We start from the raw sequence: 20336 nt of genomic DNA on the forward strand, positions 1-20336 counted from the left end.
CCCTCACCACGCCCTAGTATGGGGTCGGGACTTGAACCCAGCCTTGCTTTACTAGGGGGTTGGGACTCGAACCCAACCTCCGTAGAATACGTCTACGGTTTCGACATCCCCGCAGGGAGTCGGGCGTAGCTCCCTACGCCTGGTCGACCTAGCTAACCCATGCTAATTAGCTTACCTTTGATGCGCCATCGGGTCCCAACATATGCCATTGCTCAACTTCTCAAATTGATACTTTTAATTGAACTTTGCATAAGTACATAGAGTTCTGCCATGCAGAAATTCCTCCACTAGATCTCGCGCGTTCGCTAGGTTCTCCTCCGGTTCCCATGTTGCTTCGCAGTGTGGAAATCCTTTCCACTTCACATGGAACTCTCTCACCTCGCGTCCTTGTCGCTTGCTCTTGCGCGCATTGAGGATGGCCTCGACTTCGTATTCCTCCTCCCCTTGGATAACCTCAGGTAAAGGTCTTACTTGGTCCTTGCGAAGCGGATCCTCAAAATACGGCTTGAGTAAGTTCACGTGGAACACGGGATGCATCTTCCCCATCTCTCGAGGAAGTCGGAGACGGTAAGCCACTTTACCGATTCGAGCCTCAATCTCGTAAGGCCCCGCGAACCTGCTTAAGGAACTCAAGATCAATTCATTTGCAGGAATACATGCATTTTTACCTTTGGGTCAACTTCCGGCTGATCCCACTTGGTAGCCTGAGGTTCTTGGTGTTCAGCCACACCTTCTCCCCAGCTTGGAACTCCACATCTCGACGCTTTTGGTTCGCGTACTTAGTTTGCCTTTGTTGAGCCCGTTCCAAGGAATCCCTCACTAGATTCCAAAAGTTGAGTCTTTCCGCCGTGAATGCCTCCACTGCGGGTAACTCTCCATGATACTCGGCCACGCCGAGTTCCACAGGATCTTCAATAGCTCGCCCATTGATGACTTCCCATGGACTCACCCCGATGCTCGAATGTGGTGAGTTGTTATAACACATTTCCGCAAGTCCCAAATGACTTACCCAGTCGGTCTGGTCTCCCGAGACATAGCATCGCAAATAATCCTCCAGCTGCCTATTCACCCTTTCCGTTTGTCCGTCTGTCAAGAAGTGTTAGTGCCATCAATCTTGACTCAATACTCATTACCTGTCTGTGGGTGATAGGCCGTGCTGAATTTCAACTTGGTGCAATATAGTTCCAGGAATGTTCTCCAGAACTTATTGGTGAAGATGTTATCTCGATCTGAGATAATCTCTTCCGGCCTTCCCCGCACTCGAACCACTTGTTCGAAGAACAGCTTCGCCACACCTTCCGCATCCACATCCGTTGTGGTGGGTATGAAATGTGCCATCTTTGAAAATCGGTCCACCACCACGAATATCGCATCGAACCCCTCGCTTGGGGGTAGTCCCGTGATGAAGTCCATCGTGAGACATTTCCACGGACGATCTGGAATGGGGATGCTTTGCAACAAGCCCCCACTAGCCTTCGTCACGGCTTTGACCTGCTGACATGTTGGACATGTCTTTACATAGTCTTGGACGTCCTTAGCCATAGCTGGCCAGTGATACTTCCTTTTGAGTAAGCCCATCGTCTTGGGCACTCCGCCGTGTCCCGCGAGAGGTCCGTCATGACACTCTTCCAAGGCTACTTTCCTTAGTTCCCCTTCTGGAACATACACCCTCGTTTGCTTGTAATATATGAGTCCGTTGCGTTCCGCATAGCCCGTTTTCTCTTCCGTTGGCAGCTCACCTCTCTGGTGAGCTTCCCGCGCCTCCAGATTCCTCAGCAACACTTCTTGTGCTAGACCATCACTCTCGTATGCGGTCCGCACATCGTCCCAAAAGGTTGCTGTCGCGCTAGATATCGCCAACTTCAAGCTTGCTTTTCGACTTAGCGCATCTGCCACGATGTTGCTCTTCCCAGGCTTGTACAGGATCTCGCAATCAAACTCGGCCAAAGCATTGGCCCACCGACCTTGTTTTCCCCTTAGGTCGGGCTGTGACAAGAAGTGTTTCGTTGCCACATTGTCCGTGTAAACCTTGAAGTGTCTCCCAAGGTAGTGTCGCCACTCCTTGAGCGCCTTGACCACCGCAAACAATTCCTTCTCGTGGGCAGGCCACTTCCGTTGAGCCTTGTCCAGCTTCTTCGAGAAGAACGCTACTGGATGGTTGTCTTGCTTCAAAACTGCGCCCAACGCAAAGTCCGAAGCATCCGTGTCTACCTCAAAGTCCTTACCAAAGTCTGGTAATGCCAACACCGGAGCCTTCCTCAACTTCCCTTTGAGGTGGACGAATGCCGCCTCGCATTCCGCTGTCCATACCATCTTCCCTTTTCCTGTTTGGTCCGTTAAGGGCAGGGCTACTCTCGAATAGTGTCTGATAAACTTTCGATAGTAGTTGCATAGCCCCAGGAACGCCCTCAACTCATGTACATTCGATGGTCGTTCCCATTCTTGGATCGCTTGGACCTTCTCCGGGTCCACCTTGAGCCCGTCCTGGCCCACCACATGCCCGAGAAACTTTACCTCTTGTTGAGCAAAGTCACATTTGCTCTCTTTAGCATACAGTTTGTGTTCCCTTAGTTTCTCAAACACCTTCGCCAAGTGTTCGGCATGCTCCTCTAGCGTCTCGCTATAGATCAGGATGTCGTCAATATAGACGACCACGAAGCGATCCAGATAGGGTACAAAGATGTGGTTCATCAACGCCGAAAATGTTGCCGGCGCATTGCACAGCCCAAAGGGCATCACCAAAAACTCAAAGCTCCCATACCTCGTTTGACAGGTTGTCTTCTCGACATCTTCCTCAGCTACCCTGATCTGGTAGTATCCTGACCTTAGGTCAATCCTCGAGAAGTATTTTGCCTTTCCCAACCTATCGAACAGGTCCTCGATCCTTGGCAAAGGGTACTTGTTCTTCTTGGTATACTTGTTGAGCAACCGATAGTCTATGCACATGCGCATAGATCCATCTTTCTTTTTCACAAATAGCACCGGCGCCCCATACGGCGACTTGCTCAACCTAACATACCCTTTGTCCACCAACTCCTCTAGTTGGCTCTTGAGCTCCTTGAGTTCTTTTTCGTTCAATCGATAGGGTGGACGAACCACCGCCTCAGCACCCTCGACCAGCTCAATCTTATGTTTTATCGGTCGTGCGGGGGGCAACCCTGCCGGTAGCTCCTCTGGCATGGTATCCTGGAATTGGTCCAGCACCTGCTGGATCACTAAAGGTACTTCTTCCGTTCTTGTCTTTTTGTCACTCTTCACCGAGAGTAAGCACAAAAAGGCTGCCTTAGTTCCTTTAGTGAGTTGTCCTCTCGTGGACACCAGGTTTAAGCATGACTCTTTGGCCTTGCTTTGCCCTACCTTTAGATCCTGGGCCTCCACCCTAGATCTTCTTCCTTGGGCATTCGCCAATACCACAAGGTTCCTACCTTGTCCATGCAGGGCTACCACGAACCGATTAAACCAATCCATTCCGAAGATCACGTCAAATCCCGCCATGTCAAAGACAGTGAAATCCATGTCCACTTTCCATGTCCCCACTTCGACTCTCGCTTGTCGAAGTATCTCATCGGTGCTTTGGCTACCCTGAACAAACTCTATAGTCCTTGGTTCGCCTAACCGCTGCACTGTTAGTCCGGCTTGCCGGACTATGTCTGCAGCCACAAAATTATCCGAAGCACCCGTGTCAATAAGGATCTTAACAAAGCTACCTCCGAGCTTCCCTCGGAGGGCTAGTAGATGTCGCGAACGACTCTCTACCAAAGTTGCTCGTGTAATGAGTAACTTTGAGTTAGGGACTGGATCACATACCTCAGTTTGGACTTCACCCGACTTGATGGCCATATTGGCTCTGGCCTTCTTCGGGTAGGGACATTCCCTCGAGAAGTGTCCCACTTCGCCGCAGTTGTAGCATACGTTGTTGCCCACGCTGCTATATGACTTGACCTTCTTATCCGTGGGTTTGTCTTTTTTCGCTTGACTTCCCCACGTACTCGCTCGCTGGCCACCGGCTTTGCCTTTCCGGAACCCCGAGGACTCATTCTTAGAGAAACTCTTCTTGAATTTCCCCTTGTTATATGTTCCCCTCGGTTTGGCCCCTTTGTGAAATGTGGATCCCGACCCCGTCGTGTTCCCCTTTCGCAGGTTATCGTTGAAATGCACCTTGATGGCCGCATCCAACGCTTCCTTGTAGTTGGTCGGGTTCCAGCGCATCACCTCACCGCGAGCCCAGGTTTGCAAACCTGATATAAAGGCATGGAACGCATCCATATCCCCCATGTCCGTGACAAGTATCCTCTTTGCCATGAACCCATTCACATATTCCTGGATGGTTCCAGTCTGCTTCAGCCTACTCAACTCATCTCTCAGATGCAGAGTGGCATTCGGAGGAACGTATGTCGCGCGGATCCTCGCCTTCATCATGTCCCAGGTGGCCACCGGTCCTTCGTTGGCCTCCGTTGTTCTCCACCAAGACTTGGCATTATCTGCCAAGTATGGTTTTGCACATGGGACCTTCTCCGAGCTCGGTAACCGCAACGCTCGGAAGTAGTCCTCCATATCGTAAAACCAATCCTCCACAACCTTATAGTCGTTCACTCCCTTGAACACCGGTGGGGGCTTTGGTTTGTACTTGGGAACTGCCTGAGGGACTGATTCCACTTCGGTCTGTTCGACCTTGTCTGGTTTTGCCTCAGTCCCTGCCGAAGGGTCCGCACCTTCTGCGCTGCCAGCATCCGCAGTCTTTCGCTTTTTCTTCCGCTTCTCGTCACGCTTTAACTTGCATACGAGAGTCTCCAGCAGGGTATTGGTCTGTGCCAACTGTCCTTCTAGCACGTCCAATCGAGCCTTGGACGACCGAACCTCGCCACCGGACTCCTGTTTGGAAGTTTCCTCACTGGAGTCCTCCTCATGCAAGGATTCCTCATCCATAGCCTCTTGTTCAACCGGAGGCTCCAGCTCCGGCGGAGGTTCCGTCTCCGCCTGGGTTCGCTTACGCCCTGCCCTTGCCATCTCCCAGCAATCCGCCTCTATCCTTCGCTAGAACTGAGATAAAGGCTCCGATACCAAATTGTAAGCCACAAATTTTTCCTTTCCAATTTGCCAGCTTACCTCGTCTATCCGTCCAACACTGCCTTGGCTTTTGCTAAGTTCCCTTGCCAAGGTTCTCGCCTATGGTACCAGCTCCTACTTGGTTTCAGCTACTCACTGCACGAGCAACAGAGTGTTAGCCATCCTTCCACGGATTCCCAAATCACTCCCAATCCCCCTCCCCGGGTTAGACTGGACTTAAGGTTCGGCTACACTCCCCGCAGGCACAAGCAGCCAAGCACACCAAGCTTCCAGGTTCCTAACATCCCTTGGTACCACAAGACTTGATCATGGGACCCTCTAAATCCCAAGTCTTGAGTGCAACACTAGCTTCGGGACGCCGGGGCGAAACACCGTGGCCTAACGGCCCGGTATGGGTACCTCTCGCCCCCCACTTCCATCCCGAAGGAAGGCCCAAGCCCCTAGGAAGGGCGAGGACCAATGAGCCGCATGGTACTCAAGTGGGGCACCACTCCACATGAGCCGGGAGCACCGCAATCGGTTTCCCTTTCGGGAGTGGGAGCTGCTCTTGAGCACTTCCTTGGATGGCCCCTCCGGCACCAGCCAAGTCCATGCTCACTCCCACCCAAGGCCCCTTAGTCCCAGTCCCAACCTCAAGTCGGTTTGGAAGCCCAACTGGAGAGTCCCTTCAAAACTGGTTCCTGGACCTCACTATCCCTACTATACTTTTGGAACCCCCTGCAGCCCCCCCCCCCTGGGGGACGCACGCTTTGGGCTTTCACCCCTTGACCCGTATTAGTATTTGGACTTAGTCTCTGGCTCGATCTCGGATCCGATTTCGGATCCGACTTCGGATTCGGTCTCGGACTCGATCGCGGACTCGATCTCGGACCCGATCTCGGGCCCGACCTCGGACTCGACTTCGGACTCGGTCTCGTACCCGATTTCGGATCTCGGACTCCGTCTCGAACTCGGTCTCGAACTCGGACTCGAACTCGGTCCCCGAGTCGGTCTTGGACTCGATTCCGGACTCTATCTCGAACTTGGTCCTAGAGTCGGTCTTGGACTCGATCTTTGACTTGGTCCCATCCGATGAACTCTTTGTCATTTTGGTCATGCTTTCGGGGTTCCCTTAGCCTACGACACCTCGGCGAGTTGGTTCCTTACATTGGTCTCCGGATTGTGAGCGGGCGTTCGTAGATTTCAAAGAGCTATTGACAACTCCTCTAGTTTTGGTATATCTTGATTACACTCAACCTTTTATTTTGCATGTGAATGCTTCTTATGGTCTTGGAGGTGTGTTGATGCAAGAGAGCCCAAGTGTGCTTGGTCAATGCCATCCCATTGCATAAATAAGCCATACATTACAACTAACAAAGGTGAACTACTCCACGACAGAGGAGTGTTTAACAGCAGCTTGGGGTTTTGAAAAACTTCATGCATATCTACATGGTTTTTGGACACTATTTGAAGGTGATCATGCTGCTGTTACTTCATTATTGAAGCAAAAGAACTTGGTTGGTTGTACTGCTTGATGAGCTTTGAAGCTTTAAATATATGATTTTGATGTTGTTCATTGCATGGGGAGTTTTATGGCTGATGCTGATGCCCTTTCTTGAGCTTTTCTTTATTCTTATGTTTCTGACAAGCCTATTGTTCTAGCATCTATGGATTTTTTAAACGAGGATTTTATGCCATTGGTAGTTGCTGTATTTGATGTTCAGTGTCCACAAGGTGCAAAGCAAGATCTACTTTCTCTTGATGAGGTTGGTGAGGTTCAAAAGATTGAGCTATGAATTCGAAGGCTTCAAGATTAGTTTGAGAATCCTATGACTTGCCATTCTAGCATTTACATTCTCAATATCGCTTTGAAGAAGGCTTTCTTTATTTTGTAGGGACAGATCCTAATGATCCTTTACGGCTGGTGGTGCCTTCCATCTTTATTCCACGGTTTCTCTATACCTACCATGATTCTCTTGTTCTAGGCAGGCATATAGGACATTGTTGTTTGATCGAGAAGTTGCACAGGTCTTTCTATTGGCCGGAGATGTGATGTGATGTTATCTAGAATGTGCATAGCTACATTTGGTGTCAAGCTCATAATACTCCTCCTCGTGCTGCAAAAGGATGGTTAGAGTCAATTGCAATTTCCCTTGTGTTTATGTTGGTGGCAATGGGACCTTTTTTATGATCGATTGCTGGCAATGAATATGTTATTATTGCTTTTGACTATTTGACTCATTGGGTGGAACTTGGTGCTCTTGCTAGCGCCTTTGCAACTACTATTGGATACTTCCTCCTTAATCGAGTGGTGTTCCAACATTGTTGTCTGAAGCAAATTCTTTCGAATAATGGTCCCGCATTTATGGCTGAGGCATTTCATGTTTTGACGTCTCGATTGGGGATACGCCACACTTTCACGAGTGATTATCATCCACAGTTAGACAGTTTGGTGGAACGGCTCGTTCGGACGTTCAAAGGAATGATCAAAAAGTATGTGAACTTTCAGCATTCGGATTGGGATGGTTATTTGTCGTCTATTCGATATACATATATCATAGGTGTGCAGAGTTTTATTAATGCTTCACCATGATCCAATATTACCAACGGAGTTGGGTTTTCTTTGCAATTGCCACGAGCTATCGATGCTAGGTCATCGAATCAGTATTTGATGAGCATTCTTCCACTTATCCAAGCGGAGTCTGCCAAACACTTAGGTTGCGTACAAGTGGGACAACAACGGCGCTACATTATCCACCTGTGGAGTATAAAGTGGATGATTTGGTGTTAGTCTATTTTCCCCATCTTACAGTATGTGGTTTATCTAAGGGGCTTCTTGCTCAATGGAAAGGACCATATCGGGTGTTGCAGCAAATTGAACCACAAGTTTATAAGGTTTAACATGACGTCTAATTGGATCATTTGGGGTGAAGTTGTTAGTCCACCAAGCTAGATCTTGCTTTTGGGTATTGGCAAGTATCGATAGCTGAAGAAGATATTCCTAAGACTGCTTTTTATACACTGTTTGGTTTGTACGAGTTCTTAGTGATGCTGTTTAGTTTGAACAATGCTCAAACAACTTTCCAATGGATGATAAACGAGGTTCTTTGCAATATGCCGGAAGTGACTATTGACTTTATTAATGATGTGTTGATCCATTCGGAGGGGATGTGGGAGGAGCACGTTCATGATGTTTATAAAGTGTTGGATCAGCTATGGGATGTTAGTTTAAAGTTGAAGCGGTCAAGTGCATGTTTGGGTTTAAGGACATGACTTATTTTGGGTACCATATTTCTTGTGAGGGTTTGCAAGTTGATCCTAACAAACTTGTGGCTGTTCTAAAGTTCTCTGAATGATATGCAATGCTTTCCGAGCAAGGTGTAGTATCTCGGTTGTTTTGGGGATCATCTTTCGCTAATAGCACCATGCACTTCCTTGAGTAGCACTTTTCAATAGTCCGGCCTTGACGATGGAGTGAGGATGAGCACATATGGTAGTGGAGCGAGGACAAATGACATGGATTGTGGAGTGAGGACGAGCAGAGCAAATCCGAACAGAACATTCACCCCAACATAGTGAGGTTGAATGGATGTGGAGTAAGGCTGGATATAGATGGCAGAGTGAGGACGAGTGCAGCGAGTTCGAATGGAGCCAGTGCTTCAAAACTTGTTTTCCTCCAAGGATGGGATAAAGAGAATATGGAAGACGAACGGAGTGAGTCTGACCTCCCCGATTCAAAGTTATAGTTGCATGGTTGGTTTGATGTCGCGCATGTGACTTCGGGTATCGAAAGTTACCTGTCGACCAGTCCTTACGGACACTCTTACCTTACTGCCACGATGGCAGGAGGTCGGTATTGCTGATTCCTTTTATCAGCCCCTCTTGTTCAAGTGTTAGTTTACTGGGCTTAGCACCTGTACTTAGCCAGATGGACATAAGGTAGGAACTCCTATGTGTTTCTAGCTGAGCATACTCGGCCTGGCTCTTAGTTCTCTTTTGCTCTGTCTTGCACTGGCTTGACAAGAACCCTCGCGTATTGAGATTGGTCCCTCAATATCGCCGGATGATAGCTTACCGTGTCTGCCAAACACCCTCGCTATCATGCCCTTTGTGTTAGTCTCATTTCGGTCCCAAATGCTATTTATGGAAAGTGTCCAGATTTGCTCATTTGGCATATCTACGGAATGTAGAGATTGTTCTGAACACAATGGTGTTCGTCCCATGTCCAAATTCGCAATCTAAGGACATTCCATATTTAGTAAGTTTCGAGCTTGTCCCAGAGACTAACTCCTGATACTAAGGGAGGCTTGGGGTGAAAGCCCAAAGCATGTGTTCCTCAAGGGGGGGGGGCTGTGGGGGGTTCCAAATGTATAGTATGGATAGTGGGTAGGTCGGGCATGGCCGACCAACCTGAGGCATAGTCTAGCTCCTGCTTGCGTGCCTGTCCTTGTTCTGCGTCCGGCTTGGGTCTAAGCCCAAGTTCCATTCCATGCTAGCTGGTGGAGTACCCATATCCTCACGTTAGGCCACCGGTATGCTGAAATAGCGCCAGACTCCGTTTGGCTCCGTTTTGCGTGCTGGTCCTGGCATTGGGATGCTGGTTGCTCCAGGACTGTTCCAAGTTGCTCCGGGCCCCTGTCCCTTCGCTCCTTGGGCTATATGCTCAGGAGTTGCTCCGTGGTCCGGTTTCATCACTCCTTGGAGTCACGCTTGGGAGTTTGGCACCGTTCCTTCGTTCAGTGGCCCAAGGCCCTGAACCTCGGGTTCCTATGGACACGTGGCACGGACACGTGGTATGTGACACGTGGCATCTGTCACGTGGCACAAAGAGGGTTTAGGTTCCGCTTCGTGGTGTTATCCTATGGTAAATCACCATAGGATAAAGGGTCAAAACCACGTGCGCTACATTTGAGCATTTGAGAGTTGTATATAGAGTTGCAAGTGGTTCATTGAGGTTCCATAATCGGCTAATGTTTATCCCATAGATTCAGATTTATTTCAGTCATGGTTCTTGACAACTTTGTTGGTGGTTTTGTGGGAGTTTCAAATTCTTATGGTAGTTTATAATCGCATAGCAGAAGCTCTAGGTGTTCCATCTGACTTATTATCATCACCTTTTCATCTTCCAGAGGGAAGGATGGTATAAGGTTTTTAAATACATGTATGTATATACATATATTACCCTAGCTAGGTAATACTTTAATTATATTACTATAGCATATGGATTGTTCATTTGGGACTGAATCTAGTCTATTCATTCTTGTATATAAGTAGGGTCTAAACCCCATATCCTGAGCACTCACATATTCATTTAAAGTATAATTGTTTTACTTCATAATTTTATATCACCTGTTAAAACTAATTAATTATAGAATGAATGTTTTCCAAAATTAAAAAAAATTTACCTCATTTCTAGTTTTAAATTATGTATTACACCTTCAATAGAAAATAGTAAATTATATGTGCATATCGTTTACAAAACCAACCAAAAACAATACTTTCGAGTGAGATGGTCATTTGAGGATCTTCTAGATTCAATTCCCATTTCTTTTCCCACCACCTTATATATCATTGATTGTCTAGTTGATTATATGGACCACATGGGATATACTATTGAACTTTGACTTGTGTAATACTATGTATAAGTTTTGGATTTTCCACATATCTTCCCAACCATATTCTCCTGGACGAACAAATACATAATATCCTTCAGTAATTTTAGAGATGGTAAAACATTTTTGAGGTTGTTGAGTTTTTGAACCAACATAATAATTATCTGGTATATCAAGTTTATTATTCTCATTATATGATTCTTTTATTTTGTTAATCTCTCTTCAGGAATATGGCCAAAATCCTCCTAAAAGTCTTGAATTAACTTTTGGGGTAGTTATTTACTACTTGTTTCCAATAATTAAGTATGGGCTCCATTTTGATAGTATAACCATAGTAATACCTTTTTGTGGAAATCCTTTATGCAATTGATCTATTATCTTTTGTAATCCTGGTATAACTAATGGATCAACCTTAGTTAAAGGTAATGGTTTAGGTTCACCAATAGGAAAAAGTGGTTCTTTATTTGTTGAATTTCATTTAAAAAGCTCAATTCCATCTTGTTGAAGCCATTTTTTATGAAAAGCTCGCATTTTATATCACATAACTGGAAAATTACCTCTCATAGAAAAGTGAAATTGTAATGGTTTAGAATGCCTTTAAAGCTCATTTGCACTATTATTAATATAACCATTCACAAAACTTTTAAAATCTGGTACTTCTAAATGTCCTTCAAGCCCGTTAGAGATACAATTTTGCAATTGATGTATATAGGTGGGAATGTAAAACATGTTTGATGCTGAAGTGAATTTGAAACATGACTGAATAAAGCATCAACATCCTCATGCATATGCCCTACTATTAGAAAACTAGCAGTGATTATATTGAAACATCCACAAACCATAAGGAGGGATAAATGTGCAAATAACCATCGATCCACATGTTTTCTGATCCACGATTATCAAGTTGTAATAAAATATTTAGTGGTATACTTGGTGCACTAATAGTTGTGACTGTTAAAGGAGTGCACAAGGTCTCAGGTCAAAGTATTTAGACTATTTTGAGATTTAGTGCACGAGGTCGAGGTCAAAGTATTTAGACTATTTTGAGATTTTGACTCTCCTTGAAGTTGATGACTAATAAATGCTTTGTTATCAAGAAAAGCATTATGGAACTTTTTGACCTTCTATAATTATTCATTTTTCCCCATGCTTTAATTTTTGTAAATGTAGTAAAATTTTTTATAATGAACCAATTGTTAAATTTGGATCACCAAGCCATTGTGGAACAGAAAAAATGCCCATATGCACCAAATCTATAACCATGTGCTAATAGTCCAAAGAGTGATAAAGGAAAAGGATATACTTGACTACAATCTTTTGGTATATGCTCAAGCCTTGATAAAGATGTTTTTTTATGATCCATCTTATCATGTATAATAGATAAGTATTTGTGAGGTTGTTGTGTTGACAATTAGCATAATAAGCTGTTCTACAATTTTTTTGTCAAGCATATGATTATCTCGTCTAATAGCATAATCTTGTTTCTCATGCTCTGATTTTGCAGCTTGTAAGCTTTTCTTTATAAGTTGACACTCATTGCATTTAGAAAAGCTGGTATGCTTTGCAATGATCACATCTGGATGTGATTTAAAAATTTTGTTGAAAGTTGAAAGACTTGCAGTCTTTAGCCCTTGTGTAAGAAGTTCTTCATTTAATTGCTTAAGTATTGAAGTTTGGGTAAGCATGGCTGGAAGAACCTTTTGAGTATCTTGAATCCCTTCAAGTGTTGTCCTTGATTTATAGGGCATTTTATCACTATTAACATCCACAGATGTTGAAAATAATTCTTGTAATACTATTGTGTTTTGTTGGGATTTTTTTTTACCTGAGTTGCCATGAAAAGCTCAAGTTACAGAACCATTCCACTCCATTTTAACTTGATAAAAAATGGATTTACTAAAATCATGTATAATACACCATGCTTTGGCACATATAATACATGCATTAAAAACCATACCAAAATCTTTATCGAAGTTTTCTGAATGTATTATAGCATGGGAAAGAGCTTTGAAAATAAATTCTTGATAGTCTTTCCAACATTAATTCCATATTGAACTCCTTGCATTAAAATTTTTATCTCTTCTTGCAACTTGACAACACCTGATAATAAAGAATTAAGTCAATAGTTATAAACTGTAATATTATAATATTATATGTGTTTATTATATACCTTCAAGAGCAAGAGTAGAGACTTTTCTTATATTAACTAGTGATTGTTGCTTATGTTTATGAGTTGGATTGATGAAGAGGTAAATGTTTTATTTTGTATATCTTCCTAGGTGGAGCAGAAGAAGAAATAGAGTTATGCATAAGTTTAAGCATCCAAAGAAGAAAGACCCGATGTAAGTGAAAAACAGTTAGGAATAGTTATATAATCATGTAGTATATAAATAGCACTTAAACGTGCTAGAAAATAACCCCCACTCATTGTTGTATCTTTTGCATTGAATTAACCATCTTTTCTCCCGTCTATGACTGTTTGTGCAAAGTAAAGTTAAGAGAGTGATATATGCTTATTCTTGCTCACACCTTTGGGGTTCAAGGCTGAGTTCTATTCTCTTCTTTTTTTTTCTCTATGATCTTGTCTCTGTTTATTTGTCACTATTTTGTAAGTAGGGGCGAGAATATGAATATAGACAGAAAAAGCCTTACTCACTTTGGCAACTATAGTGGGATAAACTATCGCTTTTTGGCTTTGAAAATAGCCGGGAGAAAATCACTTGTGAATTCCAAACGTGCTCAACATTATGAATCACAAGTAGATATCTTCAGTGATTATAGAGGTTTTGAGCCCAGACAACATTGAACAAAGGAGCTCTTTTTGCTATTGCAGTGGCTTAATGTCCAAAAACGCAAGAGAGACAGTTCTTCAACCATCACATAAGTCATAGATTTTAAAACAAGTTTGAAATTAGAATTTAGCATACATTGCCAAGAAACTTAAGTTTAAATTGTTTCGCCAGTAATTTCTTGAGAAAAATCCAAAAGAAGAAGAAATGAAATCTATTTATCCCAAGTTGAAGTCTCCTATGCATATTGCAAAAGCTTACAAGACTCGAACAAGACTTACAAATCAAAAATTCAGAAATGGTTATTAGGAACTGATTTAACCATTCAAACTATTCTATGCCTAGTACACATAGGTGAATTAAGCAAGGCTCATCTTTTATACATAGAGAGTTTACAAACATTGCTTAGTGTGAAAGGTGTTATTCTTTTATAAATTTTGAGAGCACTCATATCACATCTAGCCCCATAGGGAGAAATCAAGGGCAATTATATGAAACACACCTTCCCTTGAATGAGGCATAGACAAAGAGAAAATATACAAGTGAATAGGCATGAAAATCTACTTTTTAAACCAATTGAGAGACACTTAATTGCTAATTGAAATATTCATCACTTTAGGTGTGAAACACCCTTTTCAAGGTGTGAACCACCCTTCGTGAGATATAATTCATAAGTGTATGTACCTTCTCATAGGAAAGAATTCCCACTTAGTGATTATTTTTCACATATGCAAAATTATACAACTACTCTAATAAGAGTTGTAGCTCAATTTTTATCTACATTTGGAACACATAGATCACCCTTTGTTCTAATTGAACTTTTGCCAGACAAAGCAATTAAGAGGCTTTACGCTATAAACGTGGAACAGAGAGATATGAAGTTTGTTGTTAGGTGTAGGCATTAGTTTTGGAGACACTTTTATCGTCACTTTGATGTCTAAAGAACTAAAACGTGCTTAGAGATATTAAAAAAAGGTTTTGTATAAAAAAGTGAAATAGCCTTAGACTGTCCCAGAAATTCTAAAATATATTGCAAAGCTCAAAAATCTATCATATAAGCTTAGAGACTTATATTAACCATAACCACCCATTGATGAAAATGCTAGAGAGAAATTTGTCTTGAAAAGAATTTTTTTTTTAGATCTGAAGTAGAGTTTCCACAAATTAACTATCACATGTTTGAAAAGCTACCTAATATCATTCCACAAGCAAATTAATCTATAATAGGCTATTATGCACTAAACAATTTAACTTTTGTGTTGGTTCCACAGGGCAATTTCATAGAATGGTCTCCATGACCCATTCAAATTAGTCCTTAGTGTTGATCCAATTTGCCCAAGATTTACCAAGAGCAATAGGCCACTTTTTCTAATTTCACAGTTGTAAAGGTAAGATTGGCTATAAGTCAGAGGGTAAGACCTACTATGAAGGGGCATGAACCATACTTGAGCTCACGAGTTGAAGAGTTGAGCTTACGAGTTGAGCTTAATTTTCAGTTGTAATTTAGTACAAACATTATAAACTTTAAAATTTTAAGGTTATGGTGAATCTAATAATTTAATAACTCTCTATATATTATATAGATAAAAATGTTCTAAAGAACACTTCTCGTTCTAATAATTTAAATATTTACTACATGCAATGATAGGGACGTCTTTTAGAATATAAAATAAAATTTTTGCAAAAAGAGTATTCTTGTCACTTCTTTAAATTTGTACTCTATGCTTTCTGGCTAGTAAATGTCAGGTTTGTCAGAATTAAAAAATTATGAAATTTGAAATAAGATTCTATGTAAAGCCATATAACCGTTTGAAAAGAAAAATAAAATAACTGTTGATGTAAGCTTATTGCATATAAAAGAAAGACTTAGTTCTTTTTAGAATACATTCTTGAGGGGTTTGTCATAGCATACTATCTAGATTTTAGAAATCTTCATTCACACTCTCATTTGAAAAAAGCGAAATACACACAAATATCTATAGATTTTAGTGTTGGTAATTTTAACTCTCACAATCTTTCTTCCCAGAGTTCAAGGGCTAGGAGATGCAATAACTATCCCATTGCACAGCATAACCAAACCACACAAAAGAATGAAAGAGAGGATAGTGAGGATAGTAATCATGAGTTGGAGATAAATGCAATAACAACAAATTGGGTGAAAAAAAATGACTTCTTACTTGTTTTAGAAAAGTGCAATTCTGCCACTTTCAAGAAGTGCCCCATATGTTTTCTAGCGTCTGATGGAAACAATGGCAATGATCAATATGATAGTATATATGCTCTTGCAACACACTACAACATTACGCACCCAAAAAACTATTATGAAATCTTTTTTGAGATGGTAAAGACAGAAATGGAGACACACAAGTACTATGGGTAGTATTGCGAAAAGAACACTCAGAAGCATATAAAATGAAAAGTGAAATGAAAAAGCACATTTTCATTAATTATATAAAGTATAATAAGTTTTATTGATAGAGAATAAACATTGATAGTGTTGGAGAAATCTAGTTAGCTCTAAAAGTTTTTTGCAACTCAACAATAGTAAGGCTTGCTTGGTGTATATAAATATCCACTTTAGAATCTTGGTGCAAGATGTTGATGAAGATGTAGTACATATGCTTGCAAGGAGCATATGCTTTCCCATGTTCCTCGCGCTTCGTAAAGTCTGGACATGTGCAAGAAGGAAAGTCGTGAATGGCAATTGTGTACTCTCCACCTTTTATTTTGACTATGTACTCCTTTGCAAGCGTAGTGATGTACTTCGTGGAGAGAATCTCACACTCAAATGTTTAAGCCAAGTTTATTTTACCTTGCTTTTGCTTAGAGACGGTACCAATATATTTAACTGCCTTACCTTTTCTTGTTAGCCTCCTGTGCATCTCTGTAGGAATAGTCCTACTCTTGTCACTCATGTCTCCAACTCTCCTCTCAAGATTAAAACCAAATTTCTCAAGGTTTTCAATCTCATTTGACGTGAGCGCAACCCCATTAGCAACCAGCCATTCTTTAGGTACTGCATTAGGTTTAGTCACTATAGTGTCTTCAAGCCGCTTTGTATGGTTGGCGTTGGTGTTGCAACAATATAGCTAGCACCATCTCGAAAATCCTGCTAGCTTTCATTCCCTATAGAAACATGGGGCTGGAACAGAAGCAGATTTGTCACCACGAATCCAGGCCTAACACTTGCCCCTTAGAAGCATCCCCACACACCTTACATTCGATTTTTCTGGCACGCGTTGGATTGCCCATTGCTTCAGCTCCACGCTACGGTAAGCAATTTCAACTTGTTGCGATGCACTCTTTTCATCAGCCACTTGAGGTGGCTCGGTCTGAGAGTGGTGTCTTGGAGCAGAATGGTACTCAACATCAGGCCTGTGAGAGCTTTTTGCTCCAAGGTCCGTATCAACATCTTCCCTAGTAAAGGAAAAACGATGCTTTGAGCAGACAGTCTTCATATCACCAATAGAAGCTCGGAGAGTGTACTCCATAAATGTGCCACAGACCACTTCCTCAACTGTAGTTGCCATTGTTCGGGTAGGTGGAGTTAATTTTCTCTTCATTCTATCATGTAACATTTCAACAGAAGGCCTTGTTCTCATGAATCTTCCTTCCTCGAATGCTAGTGCTTTTGAAAATTGCTCTATAGCACGTATCAAATCTAATAGACAGACTTCGTATAGACTCATCTTCCCTTTCCCTGCGTCAGAGGAACGCCAACTCAAGTGCTTACTTTTGGAGAGATTCAAACAAGCATAACATGTTTGGACCAAAAGCTCCAACTTGAAAGGTCGAGAGCGAGAGTGGAACTCCCAATAAAGTGCTCAAGGAACATGCGCGAGATGGAGTCCGAGATAGAGTCCGAGATGGACCCGAGATGAAGACCGAGATAAAGTCCGACATGGACCCAAGATAGACCTGAGATGGAGTCCAAGATGGAACCAAGACCGAGACCGAGTCTGAGTCTAAAACTGGGACCAAGACTGAGTCCGAGTCCGAGTCCGAATACTAATACAGGCTGTTGAGTGAAAGCCCAAAGCGATCGTCCCCCAGGGAGGGGCTGTAGGGGATTCCAAAAGTATAGTAGGGAGAGGGTGGGGGTTGGAGCCCAGTGGAGCTAGTTTGGCCAGGAAAGGCCAATTTTGCCCAAGAAAGGCCAATTTGACCCAGGAAGGCCATACCCAGTGTTGGATGATGAACTGACCACTGGCAAGTCCAAGACTAGAGTGAATACGGACTAACAAGTGGGGTAGCTTAGTGAAGTGTTCAAGAGTCGGCTCTAGTTCCCCCGGGAGATCAAATGGTCGATACTCCCAGTGTGGGTGGCACTACCTACTTGGATACCTGGCGTGGCTCAACAGAACCTCACTCTAAGCCCATGGCTAGAGCACCCAAAGGCAGAAGGCAGGGAGAGTACCCATGAGGCTCGCGTAAGGCCACGATGTTCCGAAATGTTGCCCCAAAGTCCCAGACTGTGAAAAGGAAGAGGAGCCATCCTCTAGGGTAGAGACCAAAGATACGGTCATGTGAGGAGGAAGTCCCAGAGGATTGAGGGACTTAGTGGTCAGGCTTGTGGGCCTCAATCTAGAGGCAGTGTTAGCAAACATAGCCATAGGCAAAAACGGACTTGGTGGGGACCGAAAAAGGGATATTGGGGAAGGCCATTCCCCATACCTGTGGGCATCTTAAGGATGCTAAAGAGTGGATTTGGGATGGTCACTCATCGACAAATGGCCCAATCTTTGAGAGATGGGGCTGTGATGTAGGTGGTGTCAGACCACCGGTGTGACCAAGGTGAATGGGTATGGCCTTAGCGTAACGGGCTGGTATGTCAGTGGTACCTTGGGGTGTCGGTCATGGGATCGAACACATGGAGCACTTGGACCAAGTGCAATGGTTTAATGGCATAGATGCCATTCTTGAGGCTAGTAAGTCCCTAAGTCCAAAACTAGACTTACGGAAGTTATGAGTGAGACTCCTCCAAGTGGTCGGAAGTGTGGTTAAGTGACTAAAGTAGAATGGAAAATTTAATTGCTTACAACTTGGTATTGGAGCTGTTTTTTAGTCCAACTTTTATTTGTGCTCAAGTATATCACCATTGGTGTTGGCATCAGAAGGTCCTAGGAGTGGGCCTATCCTTGAGGAGTAGCAAGTTAGGAAGACATGACTCTCCACTACAGTTCATGTGTGAACGAGGTGGTGGATAGAAAAGGGCCAATAAGGGTAAGACTTTGGGATCTTGGGAACAATATAAGGTTTCCTCAGAGAGCTGAGGATGTGATTCAGATGAGCATTTGACGCAGCAAACGGGCTAATGTAGTTGTAGTAAACAAATAAAGTTGGGATCATGGGAAAGATGCAAACTCCAAAACAATAAAAGAGTCACAAGATTACCTTCATATAGTTGAGGTTGATGCTCATAACTTTGAGACCAGAATTGATGACCATAGGAAGTCAAATACAGAAAAGGACACAAGTCCTTGAAATAGTAGCCGGGGCTACCTCTAATAAATGCTGGAATAACCCAAGGAGTTGGGGGTGTACTCAGAGATGAGTTGGTATTCTCATTATATGGACAAGTGGTCTTAAGGGGCAAAAGGTTGCCCTAAGAGAACAAATCAAGTGTCGGAGTAACACTTGCAAAAATGGTCCTTGTGAGTAGGACTTGAATACAAGAAGTTGTATTTCAGTGAGCTGGCACCTTAAAGGTAAGACCTCATGGGTTGTTGGATGAGAAAGTCCAAAAAGCTGGATGACTCAAATAGAGTCAAGGAATAATCCTAAAGGATTGATGGAAGCATTTGGACTGAGGTGTGTTGTATCCCATGAAGGATGGGGGGATTATAGGATCCAAGTATGAGAAAAGAAGGTATTTCATCGATGGCAGAATGTGTCATGCTAAAGTCGTGGGAAAGGTGTTCCCCAAAAAAAAAGCAACTTTGGTGCAGAGTTGTGTGCGAACATTATGGTGTAGTGCTAACAGATAGTTGGTATAAGAAACGACTGGGTTGGTCTTAGCAAAAACCAAGACACTAATAAGTAGTGTCATAAGGGTAAGTTCGTGGGGCCGATAGTGTAGAGACACCAAATGTGCCAAGGTGTGATTGTAAGCAACCAAAGAGAATGACTTGAGAGACGGTCCATGGGGTTCAAATATAGAGGGAAAGGGCCCATGAATAAGAGTGCACCCCCTTTTCCAATCGGTTAAGGGTCTTGGGATATTTGGGGTTAAACGTCCTTGGGGTTGAATAGTACTGGGTTGGGTGACCTCCCGGGAAGTCCAAACTCAGGAGCTTACATTTGGTATCGGAGCGGTCTCAAGTCCGACTCTGTTGGTTGGCTAAGGGAATCACACCACATGTTGATTGACATTTGGCTGGTCCAGTTTGCTCCTGCTGGGCTCGACCCGAGGGGTAGGGTGTCAAGAGAGCGGGGCTCTCGGGAGAGCTGCAGCTCTTAGCTTCCATTCACGAGGGCGTGAACTTGCAGGGAAGCGTGGTGGATTGTAAGCAACCAAAGAGAACGACTTGAGAGACGGTCTATGGGGTTCAAATATAGAGGGAAAGGGCCCATGAATAAGAGTGCACCCCCTTTTCCAATCGGTTAAGGGTCTTATCGGAGCGGTCTCAAGTCCGACTCTGTTGGTTGGCTAAGGGAATCACACCACATGTTGATTGACATTTGGCTGGTCCAGTTTGCTCCTGCTGGGTTTAGGGTTTAGGGTTTAGGGATCCCTAAACCCTAAACCGGTTTAGGGATAAGGAAGTTAGATATACCCTTATAGGGGAGAAGCTGCTTATGTTGTGATATAGTAAGTTAATGTCATAAAGGGAATGTTCATTGCCAAAGAAGACCATCATTAGGACGCCTAAACACTCTAAAATATTAA

This window comes from Selaginella moellendorffii, unplaced genomic scaffold (assembly GCF_000143415.4).
Source record: "Selaginella moellendorffii unplaced genomic scaffold, v1.0 SELMOscaffold_100, whole genome shotgun sequence".
NCBI classification, from domain to species: Eukaryota; Viridiplantae; Streptophyta; class Lycopodiopsida; order Selaginellales; family Selaginellaceae; genus Selaginella; species Selaginella moellendorffii.